Genomic DNA, 20,173 nt, shown 5'->3' with positions numbered 1-20,173 from the left:
AACACTCTCTCTCCCCTACACCCTCTCTCTCTCTTTCACCTCTGCTCTCCCCATCCTCCTTCTACTCTCCCCAAGAGGAAAGGACAGAGTGAGAAAGAGAGAGGGTAAGGTGAGAGAGTGAGCGAAGGAGGAGAGAGAGGGAGTACAGAGGAATTGAGCAGAAGGTAAGGGAGAGCCTGTTCTCGTGTTGGTCTCGGAGCTGTTTCATACTTAAAAGTAAACATGCTGTAAATTAACAAATTTGCATAGGCACCAGTGAGATTTGAACTCACGACCCCTGGTTTGACAAGACTAGGGCTCTAACCCCTGAGCTATGGAGCCATCTGCATTGGATTGCTTCTCATTCCAGTTAGTGCTGTGCGTTTGAAGAATGAGGCAGGGCGCAGTTCACCACTCAGATTGTGTCTCATCCCCCGATACCTGCCTCAGGCTCTTCAGTAGTCACCTCTCAACAACAATAGAGCAACTTATATGTACTAAAACGTCCCAAGGCAACTCAGTTACACTCTATCTCTCTGCCTCCTTCTTTCTATATTTCTCCCTCTTTGTGTCTCTACCACTCTCTCTATCTTTCTGTCACTCCCTTTCTATCTCATTCTCTTTTTCTCTTTGTCTCTCTCATTCTCTCATTTTTCCTCTCTCTCACTTTCACTCTCTCAATTCTCTCACTTGTGCTCTCTTTCTCACTTTCTCTCTCTGTCTCACTCTCCTTCTCTGTCTCATTTTCTCTCTTTATCACTCTCGCTCCATCGCCCTTCCTCAGTCTCTTTGCTCTTTCTCCATCCGCCCTTCTCTCATCTCTCCCCTTCCCCTCCCTCTTCTTTCTCTTCTCTCCCTCCCTCCTTCCAGCTGTCCACTACACCCTCTCACTCCCTTTCGCCTCTTCTCTCCCCATCCTCCTCCTACTCTCCCCAAGAGGAAAGGACAGAGTGAGAGGGGGAAAGAGAGAGGAAAGGGGAGGGAAGTGATGAAATGGTAGAGAGAGGGGGTGAAGGTGAGAGAGGGGGGAAGATTGCAAGGGGGCTGTGTAGCGAGAGGGTGAATGGGAGAGAGAGAGGTGCAAGGAAGAGAGAAACAGGCAAAGAGGGGGAGTACAGGGGAATTGAATGGAAGGAGAGGGAGAGGTGGAGATTGGGAAGGGAGAGCGAGACTGTTCTGTGTGTTGGTCTCGGAGCTGTTTCATATTTAAAATTAAACATGCTGTGAATTAACAAAGTTGCACAGGCCCCAGTGAGATTTGAACTCACGACTCCTGGTTTACAAGACCAGTGCTCTAACCCCTGAACTATGGAGCCACCTGTACTGGGTTGTTTCTCATTCCAGTTAGTGCTGTGTGTATGAAGAATGAGGCAGGGCGCAGTTCACCACTCAGATTGTGTCTCATACCCCGATACCTTCCTCAGGCTCTTCAATACTCACCTCTCAACTACAATAGAGCAACTTACATGTACTAAAACGTCCCATGGCAACTCAGTTACACTCTCGATAGCAAAATACTGCAGATCACAGAAACCCCACTGTGCAGATAGAGGCCATTTCGGCCCATCGAGCCTGCACCGAGACATATCCCACCCAATCCCCGTAACCCCTACACCAACACATGTCCCACCCTATCCCCATGTCTTTAATCCCCCTAACACTAAGGGTCAATTTATCATAGACAATCAACCTAACCGCACATCTTTGGACTGGGGGAGGAAACCGGAGCACTCGGAGGAAACCCACGCAAACACGGGGAGAATGTGCAAACTCCACACAGACGGTCACCTGAAGCCGGATTCGAACCCGGGTCCCTGGCGCTGTGAGGCAACAGTGCTAACCACTATGCCACCGTGCTGCTAGAAATCTGAAATAACAACAGAAAAGGATGGAAAAACTGAGCAGGCCAGGCAACATCCTTGGAGAGATATTATAGAGTCAACGTTTTGGGTCCGCACTGAACACAGGGCTCACACAGAACACAAGGCCCGCACTGAACACAGGGGCCGTACTGAACACAAGGCCCGCACTGAACACAAGGCCCGCACTGAACACAGGGGCCGCACTGAACACAAGGTCCGCACTGAACACAAGGCCCGCACTGAACAGAAGGCCTGCACTGAACACAGGGGCCGTACTGAACACAAGGCCCGCACTGAACACAAGGCCCGCACTGAACACAGGGGCCGTACTGAACACAGGGGCCGTATTGAACACAAGGCCCGCACTGAACACAGGGACTGCACTGAACACAGCGCCAGCAATGAACACAGGGCCCGCGTTGCACACAGGGCCAGCACTGAACACAGAGCCAGCGCTGAACAGAGGGCCCGCACTGAACACAGGAATCACACTGAACACAGGGCTCGCACTGAACACAGGGGCCGTACTGAACACAAGGCCCGCACTGAACACAAGGCCCGCACTGAACACAGGGGCCGCACTGAACACAAGGTCCGCACTGAACACAAGGCCCGCACTGAACACAGGGGCCGTACTGAACACAAGGCCCGCACTGAACACAAGGCCCGCACTGAACACAGGGGCAGCACTGAACACAAGGTCCGCACTGAACACAAGGCCCGCACTGAACACAGGGGCCGTACTGAACACAGGGGCCGTATTGAACACAAGGCCCGCACTGAACACAGGGACCGCACTGAACACAGGGCCCGCAATGAACACAGGGCCCGCGTTGCACACAGGGCCAGCACTGAACACAGAGCCAGCGCTGAACAGAGGGCCCGCACTGAACACAGGAATCACACTGAACACAGGGCTCGCACTGAACACAGGGCTCGCACTGAACACACGGCCCGCAGTGAACACAGGGCCCGCACTGAAAACAGGGCCCGCAGTGAACACAGGGCCCGCAGTGAACACAGGGCCAGCACTGAACACAGAGCCAGCGCTGAACAGAGGGCCCGCACTGAACACAGGAATCACACTGAACACAGGAATCACACTGAACACAGGGCTCAGCACTGAACAGAGGGCCCGCAGTGAACACAGGGCCCGCACTGAACACAGGGCCCTCACCGATAACAGGGCCTAGGCTGAACACAGGGCCCGAACTGAACACAGGGCACTCACTGAACAGAGGGCCCGCACTGAAGACACGGCACTCACTTAACACAGGGCCCACACTGAACACAGGGCCCCCTTTTCTCTCCCCCCCTTCGTTCTCTTCTCTCCCTCTCCCTTCACGCTGTCTTACCAATTCCCGCCTCCCTCCTTCCAGCTGTCCATATCCCCTCTTTATCTCCTTCCCTTTTCTCTCTCCCCGACACACTCGCTCCCTTTCGCCTCTTCTCTCCCCATCCTCCTTCTACTCTCCCCAAGAGGAAAGGACAGAGTGAGAGGGGGAAAGAGAGAGGAAAGGGGAGAGAGTAGGAGGAAGGGAAGTGGTGAGAGAGCGGGGAAAGTGCAGAGAGAGGAGGTGAATGGGAGGTGAGAGAGAGGGTGAAGGGGAGAGAGAGATGCAAAGAGGGGGAATTGAACGGAAGGAGAGGGAGAAGTGGCGATTGGGATCCTGATCTTGTGTTGGCCTCAGAGCTTTTTCATACTTAAAAGTAAACATGCTGTAAATTAACAAATTTGCAGAGACCCCAGGGAGATTTGAACTCACGACCCCTGGTTTACAAGACCAGTGCTCTAACCACTGAGCTACGGAGCCACCTGCAGAGGAGTATTTCTCATTCCAGTTAGTGCTGTGTTTTTGAAGAATGAGGCAGGGCGCAGTTTATCACTCAGATTGTGTCTCATCCCCCGATACCTGCCTCAGGCTCTTCAATAGTCACCTCTCAACAACAATAGAGCAAGTTTCACGTACTAAAACATCCCAAGGCAACTCAGTTACACTCATCTCTCTCTCAGTCTCTCTGCCTCCTTCTTTCTATATTTCTCCCTCTTTGTGTCTCCACCACTCTCTCTCTATCTTTCTGTCACTCTCTGTCCCTTTCTAGCACTTTCTCTTTTTCTCTGTGGCGCTCTCACTTTCTCTCTCTTTCTCTCTCCCTCTCTGTTACTTTTACTCTCTCTCACCTCCGCCCTTCCTCAGTCTCATTGCTCTTCCTCCATCCGCCCTTCTCTCATCTATTCTCTCACACTCTCCACTTTCCCGCTCTCTCCCCATCTCACTCTGTCTCTTGCCCCCTTCCACCTCTCTCCTTCTGTAGGGGGGCATCTTTTAACTGGTTTACGGTAATTTGCCTGGTCAGGCAGCTTTGCCCGCACCCTGACCAATGCCAACCTTTCACCTGGTTTACGGTAATTTACCTGGTCAGCAGCCTTTGCCTGCTACCCTTAAACCAATTCAAACAGCGGTTTCGAATCGCTACCCCACCTTCCAGTTCTGACTGAAGGACTTATAATTAATGATATATTAAAAGCGGACAACTGGTCTGGGTGTGAGAAAGTCAAACTTTATTAAACTAAAGAAACTGTAATCAAATTTAAACTATACCACATGAACACAGTAATTACAGTAACATTGCTTAAATGGGGGAAGGCAGACGGCAAAAACGAGGGATTGATGGCTACAATGTTGATTAAACAATCTTAGCAATTTCCCCTAAATCACCCCCCCCCAACTCCTGACTAGGTGGCCTTGCTGAGGAGTCAGAAACCCTGCTCACCTGTGGTCCAGCGAAGTAAGAGAGAGAGATCGCTTCTCAGGAGCTAGCTTTTATATCCTGCCAACTCCTGTTTGGCACTGAAAAAGGTCTGTGTGCAAAATTCGCGCCCAAAAGTTCCAATACACAAAAGAAAGCCATGACTGGCTGATTCAAAGTGACTGATTTAATGTGTCTGCACTCTGGGGCTGAAGTGTACCCGCCCACATCCAGAGTTCACCTGGGCTAAAACAAAAGGGAATCCAACTGCCTTATTGTTTAGAATTGGGTGATTCAAAAACCCATTCATTCCTAAACTGTTGCATATCAAAAGTCCTTTTCCTGAGTTTAGATGTATCTATTGTGTGTAAGTGCTTTGAATGGGTTTGGATTTTCTGTGTAAATAGAAGCCAATTGTTCTGCGGTTTCGGTTCAAGTGGGCTAATCCCTTAAGTAAATAAACATCCTGCAGCTTCGTATAAACAAACCTTGCCTCTCCACAAAAGGGAAACTCCCTGGTTTGATTGACAGGTCTTTCACACAGACACATTACAAGCTGTCCAAGCTGCTTTTCCAAGCCGCACTGTTCTTGGCCAATGCTTTCTGACGGCCATTTTAAAACCTTTTTGTGATTGACCAGGCTCAAGGGCACAAATTCAAATCAAATGTACTGTCTTAATGTGTGCGAATATTTCCACAGAACTCCTCGATTCCGGTGTTGTCCACGTGCTGCCCATCTCAGAGCAGTCTTTCGTGGCTCTGAGTATGCTTCAAAAACATTGATCCAACCCAGAGGCAATTCAAAACACCTAATTCTTCAACCACGATGTGGACCAATATTTCCCGATCTTCAAGGAAAATAGGGGAATTTTGCGAACCCCTACACTTCCCCTCTCTCTATCTCCTTCCCTCTCACCCCTTCCCTTCCCTCCCCTTCTAACTCTGTCACTCCCTCTTGCCTCTATCTCCTTCCCTCCCCTTCTCTCTCTTCCCACTTTGTCTCCCCTGTTTCCCCTCTCTCATTTCCCCCTCCTCCATCTGCCTCCTTCTCCCCGCTCTATCTCACCTTGCCGCTCTCGGCATCCACCCTCTCCAACTCCCACCTCTCTCTCCCTTTCCCCTCGTTCTCCTCCCTCTTCTTTTCTCTTCTCTCCTCACGCTGTCTTACCGCTTTCTGCCTCCATCCTTCCAGCTGTCCACTTCCCCTCTCTCTATCTCTTTCCCTTCACCTCTTCTCTCCCCATCCTCCTCCTTCTACTCTCCCCAAGAGGAAAGGACAGAGTGAGAGAGGAAAGGGGAGAGATGTGGTGAGAGCGAGGCAGGCAAAGAGGGGAGTACAGGGGAATTGAACGGAAGGAGGGAGAGAGATGGAGATTGGGAAGGGAGAGAGAGCCTGTTCTCGTGTTGGTCTCGGAGCTGTTTCACACTTAAAAGTAAACATGCTGTGAATTAACAAATTTGCAGAGGCACCAGTGAGATTTGAACTCACGACCCCTGGTTTAAATAAGACAACTGCTCGAACCCCTGAGCTATGGAGCCACCTGCACTGAATTGCTTCTCATTCCAGTTAGTGCTGTGTGTTTGAAGAATGAGGCAGGGCGCAGTTCACCACTCAGATTGTGTCTCACCCCCGATACCTGCCTCAGGCTCTTCAATAGTCACCTCTCAACAACAATAGAGCAACTTTAACGTACTAAAACGTCCCAAGGCATCTCAGTTACACTCTATCTCTCTCTCAGTCTCTCTGCCTCCTTCTTTCTATATTTCTCCCTCTTTGTGTCTCTACCACTCTCTCTCTATCTTTCTGTCACTCCCTTTCTATCTCTCTCTTTCTCTCTCACTCACTTTCCCTCTCTCTATTTCTCTTTCTCTCTCTCACTTTCGCTACCTCCTCTCTCTTTCTCGTCTCCCTCTCTCCTCTTTGCTTCCCTCTTTCTCTCCCATTCCGCTCTCTCCTTCCATCTCTCCATCTCCTTCCCTGTCTCCCCTTTCCCACAGTCTCCCTCCTTCCCTTTCCCCACACTCTCTCTCCTTCCCTCTCTCTATCCCTTTCCCCACACTCTCGCACCTTCCCCTCTCTCTATCCATTTCCCCACACTCTCTCCCCTTCCCCTCTCTCTATCCCCTTTCCCCACACTCTCTCTCCTTCCCCTCTCTCTATCCCTTTCCCCACACTCTCTCTCCTTCCCCTCTCTATCCCTTTCCCCACACTCTCTCTCCTTCCCCTCTCTCTATCCCTTTCCCCACACTCTCTCCCCTTCCCCTCTCTCTATCCCTTTCCCCACACTCCCTCCTTCCCCTCTCTCTATCCCTTTCCCCACACTCTCTCTCCTTCCCCTCTCTCTATCCCTTTCCCCACACTCTCTCTCCTTCCCCTCTTTCTATCTCTTTCCCCACATTCTCTCTCCTTCCCCTCTCTTTCCCTTTCCCACACTCTCTCTCCTTCCCCTCTCTCTATCCCTTTCCCCACACTCTCTCTCTTTCCCCTCTCTCTATCCCTTTCCCCACACTCTCTCCCCTTCCCCTCTCTCTATCCCTTTCCCCACACTCTCTCTCCTTCCCCTCTCTCTATCTCTTTCCCCACACTCTCTCTCCTTCCCCTCTCTCTGTCGCTTACCCCACACTCTCTCTCCTTCCCCTCTCTCTATCCCTTTCCCCACACTCTCTCTCCTTCCCCTCTCTCTATCCCTTTCCCCACACTCTCTCCCCTTCCCCTCTCTCTATCCCTTTCCCCACAGTCTCTCCCCTTCCCCTCTCTCTATCCATTTCCCCACACTCTCTCCCCTTCCCCTCTCTCTATCCCTTTCCCCACACTCTCTCTCCTTCCCCTCTCTCTATCCCTTCCCCACACTCTCTCTCCTTCCCCTCTCTATCCCTTTCCCCACACTCTCTCTCCTTCCCCTCTCTCTATCCCTTTCCCACACTCTCTCCCCTTTCCCTCTCTCTATCCCTTTCCACACACTCTCTCTCCTTCCCCTCTCTCTATCCCTTTCCCCACACACTCTCTCCTTCCCCTCTCTCTATCCCTTTCCCCACACTCTCTCTCCTTCCCCTCTCTCTATCTCTTTTCCCACATTATCTCTCCTTCCCCTCTCTATCCCTTTCCACACACTCACTCTCCTTCCCCTCTCTCTATCCCTTTCCCCACACTCTCTCTCCTTCCCCTCTCTATCCCTTTCCCCACACTCTCTCTCCTTCCCCTCTCTCTATCCCTTTCCCCACACTCTCTCTCCTTTCCCTCTCTCTATCTCTTTCCCCACACTCTCTCTCCTTCCCCTCTCTCTATCCCTTTCCCCACACTCTCTCTCTTTCCCCTCTCTCTATCCCTTTCCCCACACTCTCTCCCCTTCCTCTCTCTCTATCCCTTTCCCCACACTCTCTCTCCTTCCCCTCTCTCTATCTCTTTCCCCACACTCTCTCTCCTTCCTCTCTCTCTATCCCTTTCCCCACACTCTCTCTCCTTCCCCTCTCTCTATCCCTTTCCCCACACTCTCTCTCCTTCCCCTCTCTCTATCCCTTTCCCCACACTCTCTCCCCTTCCCCTCTCTCTATCCCTTTCCCCTCATTCTCTCCCCTTCCCCTCTCTCTATCCCTTTCCCCACAATCTCTCTCCTTCCCCTCTCTCTATCCCTTTCCCCACACTCTCTCTCCTTCCCCTCTCTCTATCTCTTTCCCCACACTCTCTCCCCTTCCCCTCTCTCTATCCCTTTCCCCACACTCTCTCTCCTTCCCCTCTCTCTATCCCTTTCCCCACACTCTCTCTCTATCCCTTTCCCCACACTCTCTCTCCTTCCACTCTATCTATCTCTTTCCTCACACTCTCTCTCCTTCCCTTCTCTCTATCCCTTTCCCCACACTCTCTCTCCTTCCCCTCTCTCTATCCCTTTCCCCACACTCTCTACCCTTCCCCTCTCTCTATCCCTTTCCCCACACTCTCTCCCCTTCCCATCTCTCTATCCCTTTCCCCACACTCTCTCCCCTTCCCCTCTCTCTATCCCTCTCCCCACATTCTCTCTCCTTCCCCTCTCTCTATCTCTGGCCTTCTCTGCACTTCACCCACAGTCTCTCTCCTTCCCTTTACTCTCCCTCTCCCCATCCGCCTTCTTGTCTCCCCAAGAGGAAAGGACAGAGTGGGAGGGGGAATGGTAGAGAGAGGAGGTGAAGAAGGTGAGAGAAATGTGTAGTGAGAGAGTGAAGGGGAGAACAGGGGATTTGAATGGAAGGAGAGGGGGAGGGGAGTGAGAGCCTGTTCTTGGGATGGTCTCTGAAATGTTTCATACTTAAAAGAAAACATGTGGTGGATTAATGGCGAGTTCAGAAACAAAAACTATCTTTGCACAGGCCCCAGTGAGATTTGAACTCACGACCCCTGGTTTACAAGACCAGTGCTCTAACCCCTGAGCTATGGAGCCACTGATACAGGATTGCTCTCATTCCCGTTAGTGCAACACAACATGGCTGATTACCTGACCATGGTAAAGGATAGCAAACTGAGAAAAACCTTGACAATGTACAGACTTAGTGAACATAACCTGGCGATCGAAAAAGGTAGACACAGGCAGACCCGGCTACCAAGAGAGGACAGGATATGTTCTCATTGCAGTCAGGGTGTGGTGGAGACAGAGATGCACTTCCTCACAGCTTGTAGAAAATATCAGAGCATAAGGGAGAATTTCTACCCAAAATTCACAAAAATATGCCCGGAATTCAGAAATTTGAATGATGACCAAAAACTCCCATACCTATTAGGGGAAGAGAGAAATTGTGTAACCTTAGCGGCACACTATGTTACAGCTTGCCATAAACAGAGGGACAACCACTAAATATAAGAAAAGAGTATGTACAAATTATATATGAATGTATATTTATACACTCAGGGATATATCTGTTTCTACACTGTATGGATAGATCAGTGTTTATGTGTTCAACCATGAATGTTTTTCGATGCTTTGGCAACATAAGATGTACCTTGTCATCATGCCAATAAAGCGATTTGAATTGAATTGAATTGAACAGTGCTGTGCGTTTGAAGAATGAGGCAGGGCGCAGTTCACCACTCAGATTGTGTCTCATCCCCCGTTACCTGCCTCAGGCCCTTCAATAGTCACCTCACAACTACAATAGAGCAACTTTCCCATGCTAAAACGTCCCAAGGCAACTCAGTTACACATCTCTCTCTCAGTCTCTCTGCCTCCTTCTTTCTATATTTCTCCCTCTTTGTGTCTCTACCACTCTCTCTCTATCTTTCTCTCTTTCTTTCTGTCACTCAATTCAATTCAATTCAATTCAAATCGCTTTATTGGCATGACAAGTTACATCTTATGTTGCCAAAGCATCGAAAAACATTCATGTTTGCTCACAAAAATACCGATCTATCCATACAGTGTATAAACAGATATATCCCTGAGTGTATAAATAGACTTTCATATAATTTATATATACTCTCTTCTTATATTTAGTGGTTGTCCCTCTGTTTATGGCAAGCTGTAACATAGTGTGCCGCTAGTGTTACACAATTTCTCTCTTCCCCTAGTAGCTATGGGAGTTTTTGGTCGTCTCTGTCACTCCCTTACTACCTCTTTCTCTTTTTCTCTGTGTCTCTCTCACTTTCTCTCTGTTTCTCACTCTCATTTTACCTCTCTCTCTCTCACTTGTTCTCTCTCCCTCTCTCTCTCAGTTTCTCTCTCTCCTCTCTCTTTCTCTCTCTCAATTTCTCTGTCACTTTCTCTCTCTCTCTTTCTCTCAGTTTCTCTCTCTCCTCTCTCTTTCTCTCTCTCAGTTTTTCTCTGTCACTTTCTCTCTCTCTTTCTCTCAGTTTCTCTCAATTTTTCTCGACCTCACTTTCTTTCTCTCTCTCTCTCACTTTCTCTCTCTCGCGTTGACTAACTCAATTGCTCTCTCACTTGCTCTCCCTCTCTCACTTTCTCTCTTTTTCTCTCTCACACTCTCTTTCTCTCTATATCTCTGTTTCTCTCTCTCATTTTCTCTCTCTCTCACTTTCTCTCTATCTTTTTCTCTCTCACTTTCTCTCTGTCACTCTCACTTTCTGTCCCACTCAATTTCTCTCTCTCACTTTCGCTACCTCCTCTCTCTTTCTCTCTCTTTCACTCTCTCACTTTCTCTATCTCTCATTTTCTCTCTCTCCATCCCTTTCTCTATATCTCTCTTGTTCTCACTTTCTCATTCTCTCTCTCGCACACTTTCTCTCTCACTCACATTCTATCTCTCTTGCTTTATTACTCTCACTTTCTCTATCACATTCTCTATCACATCCTCTCCCTTTCTCACTGTCTCTCTCTTTCTCTCTTGCTCTTTTTACTCTCTCTCACTTTCACTCTCACTTTCTCTCTCACATTCTCTCTCTTTCTCTCTCTTACTTTCTCTCTCCCTCTCTCTGACTTGCACTCGCTCTCTCGCTTTCTCTCTCTCTCCCCTTCTCACTCTGTCTCTCTGCTTCGCTCTCTCTCCCCTTCCACCTCTCTCCTTCCCTCTCTCTATCTCCTTCCCTCCTTTTCTCTCTCATCTCCCTTCCCAATCTGTCTCTCCCATTTCCCCTCTCTCATTTTCCCCTCCTCCATCCGCCTCTCTCTCCCCTTCCCCTCGCTCTCCCTTCCTCCTCTCTTCTCCCTCTCTATTCTTTTCACTCTGTCTCTCCGCTTAACTCTCTCTCTCCCATTCCGCCTCTCTCCTTCCATCTCTCCACTTCCCCTCCCTCTATCTCCTTCCCTCTCTCCACTTCACCCACACTCTCGCCCCTTCCCCTCCCTCTATCTCCTTCCCTCTCTCCACTTCACCCACACTCTCTCCCCTTCCCCTCTCTCTATCCGTTTCCCCACACTCTCTCTCCTTCCCCTCTCTCTATCCCTTTCCCCACACTCTCTCTCCTTCCCCTCTCTCTATCCCTTTCCCCACACTCTCTCTCTTTCCCCTCTCTCTATCCCTTTCCCCACACTCTCTCCCCTTCCCCTCTCTCTATCCCTTTCCCCACACTCTCTCTCCTTCCCCTCTCTCTGTCTCTTTCCCCACACTCTCTCTCCTTCCCCTCTCTCTATCACTTTCCCCACACTCTCTCTCCTTCCCCTCTCTCTATCCCTTTCCCCACACTCTCTCTCCTTCCCCTCTCTCTCTCCCTTTCCCCAAACTCTCTCCCCTTCCCCTCTCTCTATCACTTTCCCCACACTCTCTCCCCTTCCCCTCTCTCTATCCCTTTCCCCACACTCTCTCTCCTTCCCCTCTCTCTATCCCTTTCCCCACACTCTCTCTCCTTCCCCTCTCTCTATCCCTTTACCCACACTCTCTCCTTCCCCTCTCTCTATCCATTTCCCCACACTCTCTCCCCTTCCCCTCTCTCTATCCCTTTCCCCACACTCTCTCTTCTTCCCCTCTCTCTATCCCTTTCCCCACACTCTCTCCCCTTCCCCTCTCTCTATCCCTTTCCCCACACTCTCTCTCCTTCCCCTCTCTCTATCCCTTTCCCCACACTCTCTCTCCTTTCCCTCTCTCTATCTCTTTCCCCACACTCTCTCTCCTTCCCCTCTCTCTATCCCTTTCCCCACACTCTCTCTCCTTCCCCTCTCTCGATCCCTTTCCCCACACTCTCTCCCCTTCCCCTCTCTCTATCCCTTTCCCCACACTCTCTCTCCTTCCCCTCTCTCTATCTCTTATCCCACACTCTCTCTCCTTCCCCTCTCTCTATCCATTTCCCCACACTCTCTCTCCTTCCCCTCTCTCTATCCCTTTCCCCACACTCTCTCTCCTTCCCCTCTCTCTATCCCTTTCCCCACACTCTCTCCCCTGCCCCTCTCTCTATCCCTTTCCCCACACTCTCTCCCCTTCCCCTCTCTCTATCCCTTTCCCCACACTCTCTCTCCTTCCCCTCTCTCTATCCCTTTCCCCACACTCTCTCTCCTTCCCCTCTCTCTATCCCTTTACCCACACTCTCTCTCCTTCCCCTCTCTCTATCCCTTTCCCCACACTCTCTCTCCTTCCCCTCTATCTCTTTCCCCACACTCTCTCCCCTTCCCCTCTCTCTATCCCTTTCCCCACACTCTCTCTCCTTCCCTTCTCTCTATCTCTTCCCCACACTCTCTCCCCTTCCCCTCTCTCTATCCCTTTCCCCACACTCTCTCTCCTTCCCCTCTCTCTATCCCTTTCCCCACACTCTCTCTCTATCCCTTTCCCCACACTCTCTCTCCTTCCCCTCTCTCTATCGCTTTCCCCACACTCTCTCTCCTTCCCTTCTCTCTATCCCTTTCCCCACACTCTCTCTCCTTCCCCTCTCTCTATCCCTTTCCCCACACTCTCTCCCCTTCCCCTCTCTCTATCCCTTTCCCCACACTCGCTCCCCTTCCCATCTCTCTATCCCTTTCCCCACACTCTCTCCCCTTCCCCTCTCTCTATCCCTTTCCCCACACTCTCTCTCCTTCCCCTCTCTCTATCTCTGGCCCTCTCTGCACTTCACCCACAGTCTCTCTCCTTCCCTTTACGCTCCCTCTCCCCATCCGCCTTCTTGTCTCCCCAAGAGGAAAGGACAGAATGGGAGGGGTAGAGAGAAATGTGTAGCGAGAGGGTGAAGGGGAGAACAGGGGATTTGAATGGAAGGAGAGGGGGAGGGGAGTGAGAGCCTGTTCTTGGGATGGTCTCTGAACTGTTTCATACTTAAAAGAAAACATGTGGTGGATTAATGGCGAGTTCAGAAACAAAAACTAACTTTGCACAGGCCCCAGTGAGATTTGAACTCACGACCGCTGGTTTAACAAGACCAGTGCTCTAACCCCTGAGCTATGGAGCCACTGATACAGGATTGTTCTCATTCCCGTTAGTGCAACACAACATGGCTGATTACCTGACCATGGTAAAGGATAGCAAACTGAGAAAAACCTTGACAATGTGCAGACTTAGTGAACATAACCTGGCGATTGAAAAAGGTAGACACAGGCAGACCCGGCTACCAAGAGAGGACAGGATATGTTCTCATTGCAGTCAGGGTGTGGTGGAGACAGAGATGCACTTCCTCACAGCTTGTAGAAAATATCAGGGCATAAGGGAGAATTTCTACCCAAAATTCACAAAAACATGCCCGGAATTCAGAAATTTGAATGATGACCAAAAACTCCCATACATATTAGGGGAAGAGAGAAATTGTGTAACCTTAGCGGCACACTATGTTACAGCTTGCCATAAACAGAGGGACAACCACTAAATATAAGAAAAGAGTATATACAAATTATATGTGAATGTATATTTATACACTCAGGAATATATTTGTTTCTACACTGTATGGATAGATCAGTGTTTATGTGTTCAACCATGAATGTTTTTCGATGCTTTGGCAACATAAGATGTACCTTGTCATCATGCCAATAAAGCGATTTGAATTGAATTGAATTGAACAGTGCTGTGCGTTTGAAGAATGAGGCAGGGCGCAGTTCACCACTCAGATTGTGTCTCATCCCCCGTTACCTGCCTCAGGCTCTTCAATACTCACCTCACAACTACAATAGAGCAACTTTCCCATGCTAGAACGTCCCAAGGCAACTCAGTTACACATCTCTCTCTCAGTCTCTCTGCCTCCTTCTTTCTATATTTCTCCCTCTTTGTGTCTCTACCACTATCTCTCTATCTTTCTCTCTATCTTTCTGTCACTCAATTCAATTCAATTCAATTCAAATCGCTTTATTGGCATGACAAGTTACATCTTATGTTGCCAAAGCATCGAAAAATATTCATGTTTGCTCACAAAAATACCGATCTATCCATACAGTGTATAAACAGATATATCCCTGGGTGTATAAATAGACTTTCATATAATTTATATATACTCTCTTCTTATATTTAGTGGTTGTCCCTCTGTTTTTGGCAAGCTGTAACATAGAGTGCCGCTAGTGTTACACAATTTCTCTCTTCCCCTAGTAGGTATGGGAGTTTTTGGTCGTCTCTGTCACTCCCTTTCTACCTCTTTCTCTTTTTCTCTGTGTCTCTCTCACTTTCTCTCTGTTTCTCACTCTCATTTTACCTCTCTCTCACTTGTTCTCTCTCTCTCTCTCTCTCTCAGTTTCTCTCTCTCCTCTCTCTTTCTCTCTCTCAATTTCTCTGTCACTTTCTCTCTCTCTCTTTCTCTCAGTTTCTCTCTCTCCTCTCTCTTTGTCTCTCTCAATTTTTCTCTGTCACTTTCTCTCTCTCTTTCTCTCAGTTTCTCTCAATTTTTCTCTACCTCACTTTCTCTCTCTCTCTCTCTCACTTTCTCTCTCTCGCATTGACTATCTCAATTGCTCTCTCACTTGCTCTCCCTCTCTCACTTTCTCTCTTTTTCTCTCTCACACTCTCTTTCTCTCTCACTCTCTCTGTTTCTCTCTCTCATTTTCTCTCTCTCTCACTTTCTCTCTATCTTTTTCTCTCTCACTTTCTCTCTCTCACTCTCACTTTCTCTCCCACTCAATTTCTCTCTCTCACTTTCGCTACCTCCTCTCTCTTTCTCTCTCTTTCACTCTCTCACTTTCTCTATCTCTCATTTTCTCTCCCTCCATCCCTTTCTCTATATCTCTCTTGTTCTCACTTTCTCATTCTCTCTCTCGCACACTTTCTCTCTCACTCACATTCTATCTCTCTTGCTTTATTACTCTCACTTTCTCTATCACATTCTCTATCACTTTCTCTCTCCCTTTCTCACTGTCTTTCTCTTTCTCTCTTGCTCTTTTTATTCTCTCTCACTTTCACTCTCACTTTCTCTCTCACATTCTCTCTCTCTCTTTCTCTCTCTTACTTTCTCTCTCCCTCTCTCTGAATTGCACTCGCTCTCTCGCTTTCTCTCTCTCTCCCCTTCTCACTCTGTCTCTCTGCTTCGCTCTCTCTCCCCTTCCACCTCTCTCCTTCACTCTCTCTATCTCCTTCCCTCCTTTTCTCTCTCCCCTCCCTTCCCAATCTGTCTCTCCCATTTCCCTCTCTCATTTCCCCCTCCTCCATCCGCCTCTCTCTCTCCTTCCCCTCGCTCTCCCTCCCTCCTCTCTTCTCCCTCTCTATTCTTTTCACTCTGTCTCTCCGCTTAACTCTCTCTCTCACATTCCGCCTCTCTCCTTCCATCTCTCCACTTCACCTCCCTCTATTGCCTTCCCTCTCCACTTCACCCACACTCTCTCCCCTTCCCCTCCCTCTATCTCCTTCCCTCTCTCCACTTCACCCACACTCTCTCCCCTTCCCCTCTCTCTATCCCTTTCCCCACACTCTCTCTGCTTCCCCTCTCTCTATCCCTTTCCCCACACTCTCTCTCCTTCCCCTCTCTCTATCCCTTTCCCCACAATCTCTCTCCTTCCCTTCTCTCTATCCCTTTCCCCACTCTCTCTCTCCTTCCCCTCTCTCTATCCCTTTCCCCACACTCTCTCTCCTTCCCCTCTCTCTATTCCTTTCCCCACACTCTCTCTCCTTCCCCTCTCTCTATCCCCACACTCTCTCTCTATCCCTTTCCCCACACTCTCTCTCCTTCCCCTCTCTCTATTCCTTTCCCCACACTCTCTCTCCTTCCCCTCTCTCTATCCCTTTCCCCATACTCTCTCTCCTTCCCCTCTCTCTATCCCTTTCCCCACACTCTCTCTCCTTCCCCTCTCTCTATCCCTTTCCCCACACTCTCTCTCCTTCCCCTCTCTCTATCCCTTTCCCCACACTCTCTCTCCTTCCCCTCTCTCTATCCCTTTCCCCACACTCTCTCCCCTTCCCCTCTCTCTATCACTTTCCCCACACTCTCTCCCCTTCCCCTCTCTCTATCCCTTTCCCCACTCTCTCTCTCCTTCCCCTCTCTCTATCCCTTTCCCCACACTCTCTCTCCTTCCCCTCTCTCTATCCCTTTACCCACACTCTCTCCTTCCCCTCTCTCTATCCCTTTGCCCACACTCTCTCCCTTCCCCACTCTCTATCCCTTTTCCCACACTCTCTCCCCTTCCCCTCTCTCTATCCCTTCCTCCACACTCTCTCTCCTTCCCCTCTCTCTATCCCTTTCCCCACACTCTCTCCCCTTCCCCTCTCTCTATCCCTTTCCCCACACTCTCTCTCCTTTCCCTCTCTCTATCTCTTTCCCCACACTCTCTCTCCTTCCCCTCTCTCTATCCCTTTCCCCACACTCTCTCTCCTTCCCCTCCCTCTATCCCTTTCCCCACACTCTCTCTCCTTCCCCTCTCTCTATCTTTTTCCCCACACTCTCTCTCCTTCCCCTCTCTCTATCCCTTTCCCCACACTATCTCCCCTGCCCCTCTCTCTATCCCTTTCCCCACACTCTCTCTGCTTCCCTCTCTCTATCCCTTTCCCCACACTATCTCCCCTGCCCCTCTCTCTATCCCTTTCCCCACACTCTCTCTCCTTCCCCTCTCTCTATCTCTTTCCCCACACTCTCTCCCCTTCCCCTCTCTCTATCCCTTTCCCCACCTCTCTCTCCTTCCCCTCTCTCTATCCCTTTCCCCACACTCTCTCTCTATCCCTTTCCCCACACTCTCTCTCCTTCCACTCTCTCTATCTCTTTCCCCACACTCTCTCTCCTTCCCTTCTCTCTATCCGTTTCCCCACACTCTCTCTCCTTCCCCTCTCTCTATCCCTTTCCCCACACTCTCTCCCCTTCCCCTCTCTCTATCCCTTTCCCCACACTCTCTCCCCTTCCCATCTCTCTATCCCTTTCCCCACACTCTCTCCCCTTCCCCTCTCTCTATCCCTTTCCCCACACTCTCTCTCCTTCCCCTCTCTCTATCTCTGGCCCTCTCTGCACTTCACCCACAGTCTCTCTCCTTCCCTTTACTCTCCCTCTCCCCATCCGCCTTCTTGTCTCCCCAAGAGGAAAGGACAGAGTGGGAGGGGGAAGGGTAGAGAGAGGAGGTGAAGAAGGTGAGAGAGTGAAGGGGAGAACAGGGGATTTGAATGGAAGGAGAGGGGGAGGGGAGTGAGAGCCTGTTCTTGGGATGGTCTCTGAACTGTTTCATACTTAAAAGAAAACATGTGGTGGATTAATGGCGAGTTCAGAAACAAAAACTAACTTTGCAGAGGCCCCAGTGAGATTTGAACTCACGACTCCTGGTTTACAAGACCAGTGCTCTAACCCCTGAGCTATGGAGCCACTGATACAGGATTGCTCTCATTCCCGTTAGTGCAACACAACATGGCTGATTACCTGACCATGGTAAAGGATAGCAAACTGAGAAAAACCTTGACAATGTACAGACTTAGTGAACATAACCTGGCGATCGAAAAAGGTAGACACAGGCAGACCCGGCTACCAAGAGAGGACAGGATATGTTCTCATTGCAGTCAGGGTGTGGTGGAGACAGAGATGCACTTCCTCACAGCTTGTAGAAAATATCAGGGCATAAGGGAGAATTTCTACCCAAAATTCACAAAAATATGCCCGGAATTCAGAAATTTGAATGATGACCTAAAACTCCCATACCTATTAGGGGAAGAGAGAAATTGTGTAACCTTAGCGGCACACTATGTTACAGCTTGCCATAAACAGAGGGACAACCACTAAATATAAGAAAAGAGTATATACAAATTATATATGAATGTATATTTATACACTCAGGGATATATCTGTTTCTACACTGTAAGGATAGATCAGTGTTTATGTGTTCAACCATGAATGTTTTTCGATGCTTTGGCAACGTAAGATGTACCTTGTCATCATGCCAATAAAGCGATTTGAATTGAATTGAATTGAACAGTGCTGTGCGTTTGAAGAATGAGGCAGGGCGCAGTTCACCACTCAGATTGTGTCTCATCCCCCGTTACCTGCCTCAGGCTCTTTAATAGTCACCTCACAACTACAATTGAGCAACTTTCCCATGCTAAAACGTCCCAAGGCAACTCAGTTACACTCTATCTCTCTCTCAGTCTCTCTGCCTCCTTCTTTCTATATTTCTCCCTCTTTGTGTCTCTACCACTCTCTCTCTATCGTTCTCTCTATCTTTCTGTCACTCAATTCAATTCAATTCAATTCAATTCAAATCGCTTTATTGGCATGATAAGTTACATCTTATGTTGCCAAAGCATCGAAAAACATTCATGTTCGCTCACAAAAATACCGATCTATCCATACAGTGTATAAACAGATATATCCCTGAGTGTATAAATATACTTTCATATAATTTATATATACTCTCTTCTTATATTTAGTGGTTGTCCCTCTGTTTATGGCAAGCTGTAACATAGTGTGCCGCTAGTGTTACACAATTTCTCTCTTCCCCTAGTAGGTATGGGAGTTTTTGGTCGTCTCTGTCACTCCCTTTCTACCTCTTTCTCTTTTTCTCTGTGTCTCTCTCACTTTCTCTCTGTTTCTCACTCTCATTTTACCTCTCTCTCTCTCACTTGTTCTCTCTCTCTCTCAGTTTCTCTCTCTCCTCTCTCTTTCTCTCTCTCAATTTCTCTGTCACTTTCTCTCTCTCTCTTTCTCTCAGTTTCTCTCTCTCCTCTCTCTTTCTCTCTCTCAGTTTTTCTCTGCCACTTTCTCTCTCTCTTTCTCTCAGTTTCTCTCAATTTTCCTCTACCTCACTTTCTCTCTCTCTCTCACTTTCTCTCTCTCGCGTTGACTATCTCAATTGCTCTCACTTGCTCTCCCTCTCTCACTTTCTCTCTTTTTCTCTCTCACACTCTCTTTCTCTCTCTCTCTCTGTTTCTCTCTCTCATTTTCTCTCTCTCTCACTTTCTCTCTATCTTTTTCTCTCTCACTTTCTCTCTCTCACTCTCACTTTCTCTCCCACTCAATTTCTCTCTCTCACTTTCACTACCTCCTCTCTCTTTCTCTCTCTTTCACTCTCTCACTTTCTCTATCTCTCATTTTCTCTCTCTCCATCCCTTTCTCTATATCTCTCTTGTTCTCACTTTCTCATTCTCTCTCTCGCACACTTTCTCTCTCACTCACATTCTATCTCTCTTGCTTTATTACTCTCACTTTCTCTATCACATTCTCTATCACTTTCACTCTCACTTTCTCTCTCACATTCTCTCTCTCTCTCTTTCTCTCTCTTACTTTCTCTCTCCCTCTCTCTGACTTGCACTCGCTCTCTCGCTTTCTCTCTCTCTCCCCTTCTCACTCTGTCTCTCTGCTTCGCTCTCTCTCCCCTTCCACCTCTCTCCTTCCCTCTCTCTATCTCCTTCCCTCCTTTTCTCTCTCCTCTCCCTTCCCAATCTGTCTCTCCCATTTCCCCTCTCTCATTTTCCCCTCCTCCATCCGCCTCTCTCTCCCCTTCCCCTCGCTCTCCCTCCCTCCTCTCTTCTCCCTCTCTATTCTTTTCACTCTGTCTCTCCGCTTAACTCTTTCTCTCCCATTCCGCCTCTCTCCTTCCATCTCTCCACTTCCCCTCCCTCTATCTCCTTCCCTCTCTCCACTTCACCCACACTCTCGCCCCTTCCCCTCCCTCTATCTCCTTCCCTCTCTCCATTTCACCCACAGTCTCTCCCCTTCCCCTCTCTCTATCCCTTTCACCACACTCTCTCTCCTTCCCCTCTCTCTATCCCTTTCCCCACACTCTCTCTCCTTCCCGTCTCTCTATCCTTTCCCCACAATCTCTCTCCTTCCCCTCTCTCTATTCCTTTCCCCACACTCTCTCTCC

At 49.1% G+C, this 20,173-nt stretch overlaps 4 non-coding genes across 4 annotated transcripts; all 4 read right to left on the bottom strand.

Moving 5' to 3' along the window:
• Nucleotides 1–1,222: 1,222 nt before the first annotated feature.
• On the bottom strand, nucleotides 1,223–1,295 carry trnat-ugu (transfer RNA threonine (anticodon UGU)). The gene has a single exon. It is a non-coding gene; the product is annotated as a tRNA-Thr (tRNA).
• Nucleotides 1,296–3,582: 2,287 nt separating this feature from the next.
• trnat-ugu (transfer RNA threonine (anticodon UGU)) lies at nucleotides 3,583–3,655 on the bottom strand. Its single transcript has one exon. It is a non-coding gene; the product is annotated as a tRNA-Thr (tRNA).
• A 5,276-nt stretch (nucleotides 3,656–8,931) lies between these two features.
• Nucleotides 8,932–9,004, bottom strand: trnat-ugu (transfer RNA threonine (anticodon UGU)). Its single transcript has one exon. It is a non-coding gene; the product is annotated as a tRNA-Thr (tRNA).
• Nucleotides 9,005–17,609: 8,605 nt separating this feature from the next.
• trnat-ugu (transfer RNA threonine (anticodon UGU)) lies at nucleotides 17,610–17,682 on the bottom strand. The gene has a single exon. It is a non-coding gene; the product is annotated as a tRNA-Thr (tRNA).
• Nucleotides 17,683–20,173: the final 2,491 nt, after the last annotated feature.

Source organism: Somniosus microcephalus, unplaced genomic scaffold, assembly GCF_052327205.1.
Source record: "Somniosus microcephalus isolate GS21.2 unplaced genomic scaffold, FLI_Smic_1.0 unresolved_chr2, whole genome shotgun sequence".
Taxonomy (NCBI): domain Eukaryota; kingdom Metazoa; phylum Chordata; class Chondrichthyes; order Squaliformes; family Somniosidae; genus Somniosus; species Somniosus microcephalus.
Note: the sequence above shows the minus strand (reverse complement) of the source record. Positions and strands in the feature narration are given on the sequence as shown.